We start from the raw sequence: 16,301 nt of genomic DNA, 5'->3' as shown, positions 1-16,301 counted from the left end.
TCTCTCTCCCTCACTATGTACCATTTCTCTCACCTCCCCCCCACTATTTTCCATTTCTCTCTCCCCCTTCACTATGTTCCATTTCTCTCTCTCCACCCCCCTGTTCCATTTCTCTCTGCTCCACTCACTATGTACCATTTCTCTTGCCGCCCCACTATGTTCCATTTCTCTCTCTCCCACCCCCACTATGTTCCGTTTCTCTCTCCCCCCCCACTATGTTCCATTTCTCCCCCTTCCCCCCCACTGTGTTCCATTTCTCCCCCTTCCCCCCCACTATGTTCCATTTCTCTCTCCCCCCCACTATGTTCCATTTCTCCCCCTTCCCCCCCACTGTGTTCCATTTCTCCCCCTTCCCCCCCACTATGTTCCATTTCTCCCCCTCCCCCCCCCCAGTGTTCCATTTCTCCCCCCCCCCCACTGTGTTCCATTTCTCTCTCCCCCCCCACTGTGTTCCATTTCTCCCCCTTCCCCCCACTGTGTTCCATTTCTCTCTCCCCCCCCCACTGTGTTCCATTTCTCTCTCCCCCCCCCACTGTGTTCCATTTCTCTCTCGCCCCCCCACTGTGTTCCATTTCTCTCTCCCCCCCCACTGTGTTCCATTTCTCTCTCCCCCCCCACTGTGTTCCATTTCTCCCCCTTCCCCCCACTGTGTTCCATTTCTCTCTCCCCCCCCACTGTGTTCCATTTCTCTCTCCCCCCCCACTGTGTTCCATTTCTCTCTCCCCCCCCACTGTGTTCCATTTCTCCCCCTTCCCCCCACTGTGTTCCATTTCTCTCTCCCCCCCCACTGTGTTCCATTTCTCTCTCCCCCCCCACTGTGTTCCATTTCTCCCCCTTCCCCCCACTGTGTTCCATTTCTCTCTCCCCCCCCACTGTGTTCCATTTCTCTCTCACCCCACACTGTGTTCCATTTCTCTCTCCCCCCCCACTGTGTTCCATTTCTCTCTCCCCCCCCACTGTGTTCCATTTCTCTCTCCCCCCCCCACTGTGTTCCATTTCTCTCTCCCCCCCCACTGTGTTACCATCTCTCTCTCCCCCCACTGTGTTCCATTTCTCTCTCCCCCCCCACTGTGTTCCATTTCTCTCTCCCCCCCCACTGTGTTCCATTTCTCTCCCCCCCCCCACTGTGTTCCATTTCTCTCTCTCCCCCCCACTGTGTTCCATTTCTCTCTCCCCCCCCCACTGTGTTCCATTTCTCTCTCTCCCCCCACTGTGTTCCATTTCTCTCTCCCCCCCCACTGTGTTCCATTTCTCTCTCCCCCCCCCCACTGTGTTCCATTTCTCTCTTCCCCCCCACTGTGTTCCATTTCTCTCTCCCCCCCCCACTGTGTTCCATTTCTCTCTCCCCCCCCACTGTGTTCCATTTCTCTCTCCCCCCCCCACTGTGTTCCATTTCTCTCTCCCCCCCCCACTGTGTTCCATTTCTCTCTCCCCCCCCACTGTGTTCCATTTCTCTCTCCCCCCCCACTGTGTTCCATTTCTCTCTCCCCCCCCACTGTGTTCCATTTCTCTCTCCCCCCCCCACTGTGTTCCATTTCTCTCTCCCCCCCCACTGTGTTACCATCTCTCTCTCCCCCCACTGTGTTCCATTTCTCTCTCCCCCCCCACTGTGTTCCATTTCTCTCTCCCCCCCCACTGTGTTCCATTTCTCTCCCCCCCCCCACTGTGTTCCATTTCTCTCTCTCCCCCCCCACTGTGTTCCATTTCTCTCTCCCCCCCCCACTGTGTTCCATTTCTCTCTCTCCCCCCACTGTGTTCCATTTCTCTCTCCCCCCCCACTGTGTTCCATTTCTCTCTCCCCCCCCCCACTGTGTTCCATTTCTCTCTTCCCCCCCACTGTGTTCCATTTCTCTCTCCCCCCCCCACTGTGTTCCATTTCTCTCTCCCCCCCCACTGTGTTCCATTTCTCTCTCCCCCCCCCACTGTGTTCCATTTCTCTCTTCCCCCCCACTGTGTTCCATTTCTCTCTCCCCCCCACTGTGTTCCATTTCTCTCTCCCCCCCCCACTGTGTTCCATTTCTCTCTCCCCCCCCACTGTGTTCCATTTCTCTCTCCCCCCCCCACTGTGTTCCATTTCTCTCTTCCCCCCCACTGTGTTCCATTTCTCTCTCCCCCCCCACTGTGTTCCATTTCTCTCTCCCCCCCCACTGTGTTCCATTTCTCTCTTCCCCCCCACTGTGTTCCATTTCTCTCTTCCCCCCCCACTGTGTTCCATTTCTCTCTTCCCCCCCCCACTGTGTTCCATTTCTCTCTCCCCCCCCACTGTGTTCCATTTCTCTCTTCCCCCCCACTGTGTTCCATTTCTCTCTTCCCCCCCACTGTGTTACCATTTCTCTCTACCCCTTCACTATGTTCCATTTTTCTCTTCCCCCCCCCCCCCCACGATGTTCCATTTCCCGTCCTGTGTACCATTTCTCTCCCAACTCCACTGTGTTCCATCTCGCTCCCCCCCACTGTGTCCTATTTCTCTCTCCACACCCCCACTATGTTCCATTTCTCTACACCCTCCCTCACTATGTTTCATTTCTCTCTCCCCCTTCACTATGTACCATTTCTCTCTCTCCCCCCCCAACTGTGTTCCATTTCTCTTACCTCCCCCCCACTGTGTTCCATTTCTCTCTCCCCCCACTGTGTTCCATTTCTCTTACCTCCCCCCCACTGTGTTCCATTTCTCTCTCCCCCCCCACTGTGTTCCATTTCTCTCTCCCCCCCCACTGTGTTCCATTTCTCTCTCCCCCCCCCACTGTGTTCCATTTCTCTCTCCCCCCCCCACTGTGTTCCATTTCTCTCTCCCCCCCCACTGTGTTCCATTTCTCTCCCCTTCCCCCCCCACTGTGTTCCACTTCTCTCTCCCCCCCCACTGTGTTCCATTTCTCTCTCCCCCCCCACTGTGTTCCATTTCTCTCCCCTTCCCCCCCCACTGTGTTCCACTTCTCTCTCCCCCCCACTGTGTTCCATTTCTCTCTCTCCCTCACTATGTACCATTTCTCTCACCTCCCCCCCACTATTTTCCATTTCTCTCTCCCCCTTCACTATGTTCCATTTCTCTCTGCTCCACTCACTATGTACCATTTCTCTTGCCGCCCCACTATGTTCCATTTCTCTCTCTCCCACCCCCACTATGTTCCGTTTCTCTCTCCCCCCCCCACTATGTTCCATTTCTCCCACTTCCCCCCCATTGTGTTCCATTTCTCCCCCTTCCCCCCCACTATGTTCCATTTCTCTCTCTCTCCCCCCCACTGTGTTCCATTTCTCCCCCTTCCCCCCCACTGTGTTCCATTTCTCCCCCTTCCCCCCCACTATGTTCCATTTCTCTCTCCCCCCCACTATGTTCCATTTCTCCCCCTTCCCCCCCACTGTGTTCCATTTCTCCCCCTTCCCCCCCACTATGTTCCATTTCTCCCCCTCCCCCCCCCAGTGTTCCATTTCTCCCCCCCCCCCACTGTGTTCCATTTCTCCCCCTTCCCCCCCACTGTGTTCCATTTCTCCCCCTTCCCCCCCACTGTGTTCCATTTCTCCCCCTTCCCCCCCACTGTGTTCCATTTCTCTCTCCCCCCCCACTGTGTTCCATTTCTCCCCCTCCCCCCCACTATGTTCCATTTCTCCCCCTTCCCCCCCACTGTGTTCCATTTCTCCCCCTTCCCCCCCACTGTGTTCCATTTCTCTCTCCCCCCCCACTGTGTTCCATTTCTCTCTCCCCCCCCCCACTGTGTTCCATTTTTCTCTCCCCCCCCCACTGTGTTCCATTTCTCTCTCCCCCCCCCAGTGTTCCATTTCTCTCTCCCCCCCCACTGTGTTCCATTTCTCTCTCCCCCCCCCACTATGTTCCATTTCTCCCCCTTCCCCCCCACTGTGTTCCATTTCTCCCCCTTCCCCCCCACTGTGTTCCATTTCTCCCCCTTCCCCCCACTGTGTTCCATTTCTCTCTCCCCCCCCCACTGTGTTCCATTTCTCTCTCCCCCCCCCACTGTGTTCCATTTTTCTCTCCCCCCCCCACTGTGTTCCATTTCTCTCTCCCCCCCCCACTGTGTTCCATTTCTCTCTCCCCCCCCACTGTGTTCCATTTCTCTCTCCCCCCCCACTGTGTTCCATTTCTCTCTCCCCCCCCCCACTATGTTCCATTTCTCCCCCTTCCCCCCCACTGTGTTCCATTTCTCCCCCTCCCCCCCACTGTGTTCCATTTCTCCCCCTCCCCCCCACTGTGTTCCATTTCTCCCCCTCCCCCCCACTATGTTCCATTCTCCCCCTTCCCCCCCACTGTGTTCCATTTCTCCCCCTTCCCCCCACTGTGTTCCATTTCTCTCTCCCCCCCCACTGTGTTCCATTTCTCTCTCCCCCCCCACTGTGTTCCATTTCTCTCTCCCCCCCCACTGTGTTCCATTTCTCTCTCCCCCCCCACTGTGTTCCATTTCTCCCCCTTCCCCCCACTGTGTTCCATTTCTCTCTCCCCCCCCCCCACTGTGTTCCATTTCTCTCTCCCCCCCCACTATGTTCCACTTCTCTCTCCCCCCCCACTGTGTTCCATTTCTCTCTTCCCCCCCCACTGTGTTCCATTTCTCCCCCTCCCCCCCCCCAGTGTTCCATTTCTCCCCCCCCCCACTGTGTTCCATTTCTCCCCCTTCCCCCCCACTGTGTTCCATTTCTCCCCCTTCCCCCCACTGTGTTACATTTCTCTCTTCCCCCCCACTGTGTTCCATTTCTCCCCCTTCCCCCCCACTGTGTTCCATTTCTCCCCCTTCCCCCCCACTGTGTTCCATTTCTCTCTCCCCCCCCACTGTGTTCCATTTCTCTCTCCCCCCCCACTGTGTTCCATTTCTCCCCCTTCCCCCCACTGTGTTCCATTTCTCTCTCCCCCCCCCCACTGTGTTCCATTTCTCTCTCCCCCCCCACTATGTTCCACTTCTCTCTCCCCCCCCACTGTGTTCCATTTCTCTCTTCCCCCCCCACTGTGTTCCATTTCTCTCTCTCCCCCCCACTGTGTTCCATTTCTCTCTCCCCCCCCACTATGTTCCATTTCTCTCTCACCCCACACTGTGTTCCATTTCTCTCTCCCCCCCCCCACTGTGTTCCATTTCTCTCTCCCCCCCCACTGTGTTCCATTTCTCTCTTCCCCCTCCACTGTGTTCCATTTCTCTCTCTCCCCCCACTGTGTTCCATTTCTCTCTCCCCCCCCACTGTGTTCCATTTCTCTCTTCCCCCCCCACTGTGTTCCATTTCTCTCTCTCCCCCCACTGTGTTCCATTTCTCTCTCTCCCCCCACTGTGTTCCATTTCTCTCTTCCCCCCCCACTGTGTTCCATTTCTCTCTTCCCCCCCCACTGTGTTCCATTTCTCTCTCTCCCCCCACTGTGTTCCATTTCTCTCTCTCCCCCCACTGTGTTCCATTTCTCTCTCCCCCCCCACTGTGTTCCATTTCTCTCTCCCCCCCCACTGTGTTCCACTTCTCTCTCCCCCCCCCCACTGTGTTCCACTTCTCTCTCCCCCCCCACTATGTTCCATTTCTCTCTCACCCCACACTGTGTTCCATTTCTCTCTCCCCCCCCCACTGTGTTCCATTTCTCTCTCTCCCCCCACTGTGTTCCATTTCTCTCTCCCCCCCCACTGTGTTCCATTTCTCTCTTCCCCCCCCACTGTGTTCCATTTCTCTCTCTCCCCCCACTGTGTTCCATTTCTCTCTCTCCCCCCACTGTGTTCCATTTCTCTCTCCCCCCCCACTGTGTTCCATTTCTCTCTCCCCCCCCACTATGTTCCACTTCTCTCTCCCCCCCCCCACTGTGTTCCACTTCTCTCTCCCCCCCCACTATGTTCCATTTCTCTCTCACCCCACACTGTGTTCCATTTCTCTCTCCCCCCCCCCCACTGTGTTCCATTTCTCTCTCCCCCCCCACTGTGTTCCATTTCTCTCTCCCCCCCCACTGTGTTCCATTTCTCTCTTCCCCCCCCCACTGTGTTCCATTTCTCTCTCTCCCCCCACTGTGTTCCATTTCTCTCTCTCCCCCCACTGTGTTCCATTTCTCTCTTCCCCCCCCACTGTGTTCCATTTCTCTCTTCCCCCCCCACTGTGTTCCATTTCTCTCTTCCCCCCCCCACTGTGTTCCATTTCTCTCTTCCCCCCCACTGTGTTCCATTTCTCTCTTCCCCCCCACTGTGTTCCATTTCTCTCTCCCCCCCCACTGTGTTCCATTTCTCTCTCTCCCCCCACTGTGTTCCATTTCTCTCTCTCCCCCCACTGTGTTCCATTTCTCTCTTCCCCCCCCACTGTGTTCCATTTCTCTCTTCCCCCCCACTGTGTTCCATTTCTCTCTCCCCCCCCACTGTGTTCCATTTCTCTCTCTCCCCCCACTGTGTTCCATTTCTCTCTCTCCCCCCACTGTGTTCCATTTCTCTCTCCCCCCCCACTGTGTTCCATTTCTCTCTCTCCCCCCACTGTGTTCCATTTCTCTCTCTCCCCCCACTGTGTTCCATTTCTCTCTCTCCCCCCACTGTGTTCCATTTCTCTCTCTCCCCCCACTGTGTTCCATTTCTCTCTCCCCCCCCACTGTGTTCCATTTCTCTCTCTCCCCCCACTGTGTTCCATTTCTCTCTCTCCCCCCACTGTGTTCCATTTCTCTCTCTCCCCCCACTGTGTTCCATTTCTCTCTTCCCCCCCCACTGTGTTCCATTTCTCTCTTCCCCCCCACTGTGTTCCATTTCTCTCTCCCCCCCCACTGTGTTCCATTTCTCTCTCTCCCCCCACTGTGTTCCATTTCTCTCTCTCCCCCCACTGTGTTCCATTTCTCTCTCTCCCCCCACTGTGTTCCATTTCTCTCTCTCCCCCCACTGTGTTCCATTTCTCTCTCTCCCCCCACTGTGTTCCATTTCTCTCTCCCCCCCCACTGTGTTCCATTTCTCTCTCTCCCCCCACTGTGTTCCATTTCTCTCTCCCCCTCAGTGTTCAATTTTTCTACCTAACCCCCACTATGTTCCATTTCTCTCTCTCTCCCCCCCCCACTATGTTCCATTTCTCTTTCTCTCCCCCCCCCCACTATGTTTCATTTCTCTCCCCCCCCACTATGTTCCATTTCTCTCTCTCCCCCCCCCCCGTTCCGTTCCTCTCTCTTTCCCCCCTCCCTTTTCCACTTCTCTCCCCTCCCCCGTTCTATTTCTCTCTCCTCCTCCCTCTCCCCCTCGATCTCTCCTCATTCCTTTTCCTTTCCTTATTGTCCCACCTCCTCCCCCCCCCCATGTCTTATCTGTTCTTATTCTCTCTTTCAGTCTGTTTAGTCTCCTACCTCTTCCACTTCTCTCCAGCTGTTGCAGTCCGTCCTCTAACTTCCTCCCGCTCCTTCGTGCCCTCACAATAAAGTTCCCCCGTCCCCTCTCTGCAGATTTGCTGCAGTATTTGTTTTATTGTTGTTGTTGTTGTTGAAGGGCACCATTGCTTTGTTCCAGGTTGAAATGTAATAGCTGGGATTGGAACACAGCAAGGTTACTGTAATGTGCATTATAGCAATTATTGCAGAAAGCCTCATGTATTCAAACAGCTTTGTCAATTCCAGAAGTACACCCAGACTGCCTCATCAACAACCAGCTGCCCCTGTGCTTTAAGTGTCATTTAAACAACTTTAAAAATCAAATGAGGGTGAATTCTGATAATCACAGCTACATTGCAGCAATATGAATCAGGAATGAGACATATTAATTTTGGCAACTTGTTAGCATCTTTAGAAGATGGGGTTATAAGTGTAACACGAGAAATCTGATACATTCTGACTCCGCTTGTACTATTAAAGTTATTTATGAGTTTCACAAGTGCCCCATGAACCCCTTTCCGATTGATTCCCTCCCTGCCCCCAATCAGCTTTACACTGACATTTTTTAAGCAGCTTTCATAGCACGTTTAACATTAAAAAGAGCACATTGCAGAAAACCTGTGCTGAATCTCACAGTCTTTGATTTGATTTATTATTGTCTCATGTACTGTTATACAGTGAAAAGTATTGTTTTGCATGCAGACCAGACAAATCATTTCTTACTTGCATTTATCAGGATAAAAGAACTGAATGCAGAATATAGTGTTATAGCTACAGAGAAGGTGAGAGATAGATTAACTCTAGTATTTGAGGTCTGTTCATAATTCTGATAACAGTGGGGAAGAAACATGTCATAAATCTGTTGGTACATGATTTCAGACTTTCGTATCTTCTGCGTGAGAGAAGTGAGTGGAAGAGAGCATTATCAGGTGGGAGAGGTCTTTGATGATGTTGGTTGCTTTCTCGAAGTAGAGGGAAGTGTAGATTAAGTCAATGGAAGGAAGGCTGATTTGCGTGATGTACTGGGTTGCATTTGTAATTTTTTGTAGTTTCTTGCGTTCTTGGGCAGAGCAGTTGCCATACCAAACTGTGATGATACCTAAAACCACATACTGTAAGCTTGATTCTGAAAACAAGAATTTCAGTCTCCTGCACGATCAATATCTTGTTTTCTACATATATCATTATATTAATTTAAAAACTGTCTCATGGTGGCATTTCTTTTTAAAAAACATGCTTTTTCCAGTAAAACTCATCTAATTTCCTTGACAGATTCACTTACTGTTGCCAGGGAAGGTAACAGTACAGTCTGTAGTTTCCTAATCTTCAGGCGTGAGAATTAGACAAATCCAAAACCCGGTTGCTGTACTTAACCTGTTCCCCTACAGCACGGAGCACTCTCTTTATCCTTTGTTTTCAACCTTCACATCATTGAAAATTTGAAACACCATCGAAAGCAACTGTATGAAAATCCACTGAAGGGTTTCTTAGATTCTTCTTTGTCAGTCTTCTTTGTAACATGCTTAAGCTATAACAATGAACAGGCTATGAATGGCTTCTGACCTGCTGGAATGCAGTCAGCAAAATTCAGCTACCGCTGAAGTAAGGTTGCCCTGGAGATAAGCAGTTATAACACTCTTCAGTAGAACAACCTAGCAACCATGACTTTTCTTGGTGGACGTTCAGCCCCTCTAGAAAAGCAGCCCATAGAGGTAATGGGCTGTCTCATGAATCATTTAGTTTCGAGAAGGTAGAATTTCTCATGTTGGAATTGACCTATGTTGGCCAAGAGGCTTTCTGGTGAAGAATAGAGGAAATTGGTCTCAGCTTTAGGAAAATATTTAAATTTAGTGTTGACAATTCCACAATGTTGGGGATTTGGAGTTGCCCGTGTTGGACTGGGGTGTACAAAGTTAAAAATCACACAACACCAGGCTATAGTCCAGCAGGTTTAATTGGAAGCACTAGGTTTCGGAGCGCTGCTCCTTCATCAAGTGGTTGTGGAATACACAATTGTAAGACACAGAATTTATAGCATAAGTTTACAGTGTGATGTAACTGAAACTATACATTGAAAAATACCTTAATTGTTTGGTAAATGTTGGGGATTTAGGATGTTACAGACCTGCTATATCAGGAGTAGAAATAAATCGTGTTCTCAAAATTCACCTCCTTAAAACCTCTTACAATTTTGATCAAATCGTAAACAAATGAGAAAGGTCTACTGTCCATCTTAATTATCTTATTTTTTAATGTTTCACACTGTGAGTACACCGGCCTGTCTGCAAAACATTTAATCTGGGCTAGTTCCATTTATCTCAAACTGTACTATAGACCAGTGAGCCTTACATCAATGAGAGGGAAGTTGTTGGAGAGGATTCTGAGGAATAGAATTTACATACAATTGATTAAGGACTGATTAAAGATAGTCAGCATGGCTTTGTGCGTGGGAAATCATGTCTCATTAATTTGATTGAGTTTTTTGAAGAGGTCACAATGAAGATTGATGAAGGCGGATAGATAGACATTATCAACATGGACTTCAGCAAAGTGTTCAAGGTTCCACTTGGTATACTGGTTAGTCAGGTTAGATCACATTAGGTCCAATCAAGCTAGCCAATTGGATACAAAATTAGCTTGAAAGTAGGAGGTAGAGGGTGGTGGAGGATTGTGTTTTGGACTGGAGACCTGTAACCAGTGGTGTTCCACAAGAATTGGTGCCGGGTCCACTGCTTTTCATCATGAAGATAAATGTTTTGATTGTGGATATCGGAGTTATCATTAGTATGTTTGCGGATGACACCAAAATATGTGATTTAGTGGACAGTGAAGAAGCTTATATCGGAGTACAATACGATGTTCATCAGATGGGCCAGTGGGCTGAGGAGTGACAGATGGAGTTTAATTTAGGTAAATGTGAGATGCTGCATTTTGGAAAATCAAATCAGAGCAGGACTTATGCACTAAATGGCAGGACTCTGTGGAGTCTTGCCGAACAAAGAGACCTTGGAGTGCAGGTGCATAGTTTCTTGAAAGTGGAATTGCAGGTAGACAGGTTGGTGAAGAAGGCATTTGGTACGATTGCCTTTATTGGTCTGTGCATTGAGCATAGGAGTTGAGATATTATATTGTGGCTGTACAGGAAGTTGGTTAGGCCACATTTGGAATACTGCGTACAATTCTGATCAACTTTTTATTGGAACAATGTTGTTAAACTTGAGAGGCTGCAGAAAGGATTTACAAGGATGTTCCTGTGATTGGAGGATTTGAGCTATAAGGAGATGCTGAATAGGCTGGGGCTGTCTTTCCTTGAATGTCGGAGGCTGAGGGGCGACCTGATAGAGGTTTATAAAATTGTGAGGGGCATGGATAGGGTAAATAGCCAAGATCTTTATCGAGGGTAGAGAGTCCAAAATGAGAGGGCATAGGTTTAAGGTGAGAGGGGAAAGATTTAACAAGGACCTGGCAGGTAAATGTTTCATGCAGAAGGTGGTGAATGTATGGAAGGAGCCACCAGAGTAAGTGGTGGAGGCTGGTACAATTACAGCATTTAAATTACATCTGGATGGATATTTGAGTATGAAAGATTTAGTGGGATATGGGCCAAGTGCTAGCAAATGGGATATGGTCAGGTTGGGATACCTGGTCAGTGCAGATGAGTTGGACCGAAGGGTCTGTTTCCATGCTATGTGACTCTATAACTTTACTTTTTGTTCTGGTCAGTTACCTTTATCTTTCTCCAGAATCTCTCTCGTAGATATTTTCTACCAAAGTTAGCTGTATTGTGAGGAAATGACTTTAACGTCCTATATTACAGAGAGCTGCAATCTGCCCCAATGTTGTACCATTTATGTCCAGGAGTGCCATTTTGTGACTGAAAAGTACACCTCGTATGATTTCAATGATACCAACACAAACTAAGATTTATTATGGTTCTATGAATTCTGAAGACCTGAAGAATAATTTCAACGTTATTTTGATCTGACCTATTTCTGCCTTAAATATGGTCTTCTCAGCATTTCTGTGGTGAAGTCCTGGCTGTAACTCTCTGCCAGTTTATTGCTGTTTTATTTTGAGGAGGTCATTCATGATATTTCAGGAAAAGCCCCAAACATTGCTTAAACTCCTTATTATAGCTCGTTAGACCAACAGAGGTGGTGATTGAGAAGAATTTCTAACTTGCTGAAAGGATGTTCCTATTATCTCAACACATCTAGTGGCACATTGCAATACAGTCCAGAGAAAGCACGTGGCATATTTTTAACATGATGTATCCCACGGCATATTGCCATCAGAAATGGCAGAGAGCCTGGGGAAAGCTGTGGAAAGATCAAACTTGGGTGGAAAATGTGAAGGGCACAGATAGATGATCTTTCCCAGCTTAAGGTATGCTTGATTACCTCACTAGCATCTGACATAGACTGGGTATAAAATGACCAGAAACATCCCAGACTGAGCAGACCGTCATATTACATTGTCTTGACCCTTCCAGTATTTGCCTGCTGTTTGTTAGAAGCAGCTGGTCTCACTTGGCTTTGCACTGAGGAAATATGACATTGTCTTTGTCATTCAAATATTTGCTTGGCAGAAGACAGAAGATTTTTCAGTGAGTAAATGCTCCTCAATGGCAGCGCTGGAGGAGGGCCTCACGCATGCGCTTCCTGGAGAGGCACTACTTGGATGAGCAAGTGAAGATGATCAAGAAGCTGGGAGATCACATCACCAACCTGAAGAGACTGGGAGCCCCTGAGAATGGCCTGGGAGAGTACCTGTTTGACAGGCTCACCCTGATGGGAGAGTGACTGAATTGACTGCAGGGAGCAAGTTGTCTTTTTAATCTATGAATGTGATCTCTCCATCAGAGCTCACTGAGGATGTTTCTCAGTGAGCTCTGATGGAGTTATTAGATATGTCAGTCAAAAATGAATAGCGAAAAGATTCATGAATACTGCACAATAACAGCATTTATTTTGACAAGCGTAATCCTCTTTGTTGAAAGTAATTACAAGATTTCAACACTAAGCATTAATATCGAAAATATATACTGTGTAGGTGTTAGGTCGATGCTATAGAGAAAGAAAAGAAATGAAATTAACTTTAGCTCTAACTAAAATAAAGCAAGTTATTTCTGTCTCTTTCTTTGTGAGATGATCTGAGTAGAGAATCCTAGGATAATAAGATAATCAGAGCACAGAAGGTGACCATTCAGTCCATGCCAACATTCTGCAGCTCAGAGACTCCTATCCACACGTTTACTTTACCTTAGCCCCGAAAATGTTGTTCTCTTCACATAATTATCTGATTCCTTTTCGAAAGCCACAATGGAATCCATTTTGGCCACTTTCTCAGGCAATTCATTCATGATCCAATCACTCACTTTGTAAAACGATTTTTCCTCATATGTTACCCGTTACCCATACTTTTTTACTTATTCACCTTGAATGATATCCTCTGCCTCTCTACTTTTTTTGCTAATAGGAGCAATAATATCATTATATTTATGCTGATATTAGTATAGTGTAAATTTAGGATATGCCAATGAACTATTCATTTTCACAATAATCTCGCTACAATTTTCCAAAAGGATGTCAAGTTTCTTACTTGACAGAGAGGTTCAACAACTTAAGGATTCACAGAATGATGGATCATCCCTGGGCACTACATTTCATTTCCCTCCAAATCACCCGGGAAGTAATATTAACACTCCACACTTGAATTAATCTGAGATTCCTAATTACCCATATTATGTTTATTGTTAACCAGCAGAACCTGTCCTGAACAATACAAGCTTGATACAAGTACAAGCCTGGAGCTAGATTTCACTGCGGGATGGCACTTCCTATCCAACATGCTGCGCTGACCGTCACTGAAGTTTCCTTGCAGGAGGCCTCACTGGCTTTACAGGGCAGACTTGCAGTTGGGTTCCCCTTCTAACTAATTCATCACTATTGTAAGTCTGCAACACATTTGAATTGGAGCAAAAGAGAAAAGAGAAACTGATTTTTCATTAAATTCATTCATGGGATGTGGGTATCACTGGCTGGACCATTGTTTATTGCCCATTCCTATTTGCCCTTGAGAAGGTGGTAATCAGCTGCCTTCTTGAACCGTTGCAGTCCACTTGGTGTAGTTGACCCACAATATAGTTAGGGAAGAAGTTCCAGGATTTTGTCTCAGCCATGGTGAAGGGACAGGAATACCTTTCTAAGTCAGGAGCTTGGAGGTGGTGGTGTTTTCAGCATCAGCTGTCATTATCCCTCTAGATGGTGGTAGCCATGGAAGGAGCTATCTAAGGAGCATTGGTGAATTTCTGCAGCTCATCTTGTTGATAGTACACACTTCTGCTGTAACAAGTATTGTAGTGGAAGAAGCGAATGTTTGTGGATGTAATGCCAATCAACTGAGCTGCTATTCCTGAGTGCCCCTGGCAGAACCCAAATTGAGCATCAGATCATTGCTAAGCAAGTACTGCATGGTGGCCCTGTTGATAACACCTTCCAGCACTTTACTGATGATTGAGAGTGGCTACGGTTGTAATTAGCCTCATAGAACTTGTCCTGCTTTTTGTATACAGGACATACTCACTCAATTTTCCACATTGTGGGGTTGATGAAGTAGCTGTTGTAGTTATACTACACAAGTCTTCAGTACTATTGCTGGAATATTGTCAGAATCCATGTCTTTGAAGTATCCAATTTGAATGTGGTTCTGCTGTTGCTGATGGCCCTTAGGACCTCATGGCTGCCCAGTCTTGATTTGTTAGATTTGTTCACAACATATCCCATTTAACATGGTGATGGTATCACACAACACAGTAGAGGATATTGCCAAAGTGAAGTCAAGACTTGGTCTCCACAAGGGCTGTGTGGTGCTCCCTCTTACTGATACTGTCATGGAAAGACACATCTGCAACAGGCAGATGGGTGAGGGTGAGATCAAACAACTTTCTTCTCTCTTTTTGGTTCCTTCACCACCTGCTATAAACCCATTCTCACAGCTCTATCCTTTCGGACGCAGCCAGCCTGATTGGCAGCAGTGCAGCTGTTGGTGATGAATGATTAGGGGAGGCGATGGTCTAGTGGCATTATCGCTGGACTGTTAATCCGGAGACCCACATAATGTTCCAGGGGCCTACATTCAAAACCCGCCAAAGTCTGGAAATAAGAGTCAAAGGATGACCATAAATTCATTGTCAAATCCATAGCCTACAACGCCCACATACCAAAAAATTGAAGTATTGTTTGTGCCCTTGTAACACTCAGTGCAAGGACCAAGTGGTGTTCTACACAGAGTAATGATTCTTCAACTGAGGGCAGGTATGTTACATGTGTAATCCTACATTTTACATCCTTGCTCCTGCTTGACCTGAAGCCTTGAGACTTCATAGGGTCTGGAGTCAATGTTAAGGACTGCCAGGGTAACTCCCTCTTCAATAATGCCACTGTACTGCCACCTCTTCTGGACATACACAGAGATGATAGTGGTGCTCTTTTGGGTAAAGCTAGTCAGGTACAATTCTGTGAGATTTGCAATAAACATGGACTTGGAGTTTTATGCTGTGTTAAAAGCTCCAAGACTTTTTTTGGTGAAGTTGTGGAGGGTTTTGACATTGCTTAGATATCGCATGTGAGTGTTCATCTTAGCAATATATTCCCTTGAGATATAGGATTAATATCAGATTAAGAACAGTCCACCAAGAAAGGAAGTCACAGTGACCTCAATAACTTAATGATGTGGAGATGTCAGTGTTGGACTGGGGTGGACAAAGTCAGAAGTCACATGACACCAAGTTATAGTCCAACTGGTTTATTTGAAATCACAAGCTTTTGGAATGCTACTCCTTCATCAGATAGCGAATGGGGCTTCACCCCCACTTCACCTGACAAAGGTTCAGCGCTCCAAAAGCTTGTGATTTCAAATAAACCTTTTGGACTATAACCTGGTGTCGTTTGACTTCTGACTCAATAATTTTGCCGTGGTGCTGTATTCTCCATTCCAGGTGCATCCATTAGGAGTTGGTATTGTCAATGACATGCAGATCTGCTTTTACAGGTTTTTAAGAAGAACTGTTCGAAGAACATTTCTGCTTTAACAACTATGTCTTGAAACACAAACATCTAAGTTAAGTTTTAAAAGTCCTTTCAAAGCAGACAATAGCCTGTTACACGGGGCTGATTCAAAGTGAATGAACTGCTTTATCTCAGCATCACTCAAAAAGGGAAGCAATTGAATTGTATTAACCCGTGGATAAAACAATGGGTCCTTCTAAAGGTGTGAGAATTCAAAGCTTCTGGGAAAACAAGAGACCAAAAATGAGCTTTAGGTAATTAATATCTTTTCTTGGTGGAACATTTGCTCATTTAATATTAACGTTGTGGCATTTTGCTTTGCTTATGATTAAAAACAAAGGCACCAAAACCTTTTTCAGCAGCGACCATGAGAGAAACACCTTGAATCAATCATTGCTACTCAACAGAGAAATGGAAGAATGCATTCAGGACTGCTGTGTTGAACCTGCCTACCAAGAACCACAATCTGTAGAGCTGTAAAAATGGAACCAATGATCTGTTTGATTCAGTCCACCTGGGTGAGAAAATTCCAGCTATTTGGCTATAGAAGTCATTGCAGCTGTTGACTGTGGTTTAATGTTTCATTTAACTCCTTCACATCAAACAGAAAACCTTTAAGCAAGTCAGATGTGCAATACCAGTAGAGACTGATCTCATTTTCAACTTCACCCACAACTTTTATGATTACCTACATTAATATTTTGTATTTTAACCGGTACACCTATCACTTTTACTTGAATATTGTAGCAGTAGTTTTACAATAAATTTATCTAAGATTAAAGCTTTGCTGCTTGTTGTGTTTGATGTTAAATATCAAAGTTCGTACAAATATGTAGTTCACAAACCACTTTGAGAGCATGCCTGGTCTGGATGTGAAAATAGAAAAGAGAGGGAGATGGTCAGACTATTTCTCTCTGGAGAAGGAAGAAACATCTGGTCTT

General features: G+C 47.3%; 1 protein-coding gene across 2 annotated transcripts in view; it reads right to left on the bottom strand.

Moving 5' to 3' along the window:
* ldah (lipid droplet associated hydrolase) overlaps positions 1-16,301 on the bottom strand; it is a 345,583-nt gene that overhangs the window by 280,862 nt on the left and 48,420 nt on the right. Inside the window, exon 1 of one of the 2 annotated variants that reach the window (XM_072562468.1) lies at positions 7,271-7,327. The exons of the other annotated variant lie outside the window; for it this stretch is intronic. The gene's annotated coding sequence lies outside the window, so the exon portion shown is untranslated. Of the gene's footprint in view, positions 1-7,270; positions 7,328-16,301 lie in introns of those variants that run through there. 2 annotated transcript variants of the gene reach the window in all.

This window comes from Chiloscyllium punctatum, chromosome 3 (assembly GCF_047496795.1).
Source record: "Chiloscyllium punctatum isolate Juve2018m chromosome 3, sChiPun1.3, whole genome shotgun sequence".
NCBI classification, from domain to species: domain Eukaryota; kingdom Metazoa; phylum Chordata; class Chondrichthyes; order Orectolobiformes; family Hemiscylliidae; genus Chiloscyllium; species Chiloscyllium punctatum.
Note: the sequence above shows the minus strand (reverse complement) of the source record. Positions and strands in the feature narration are given on the sequence as shown.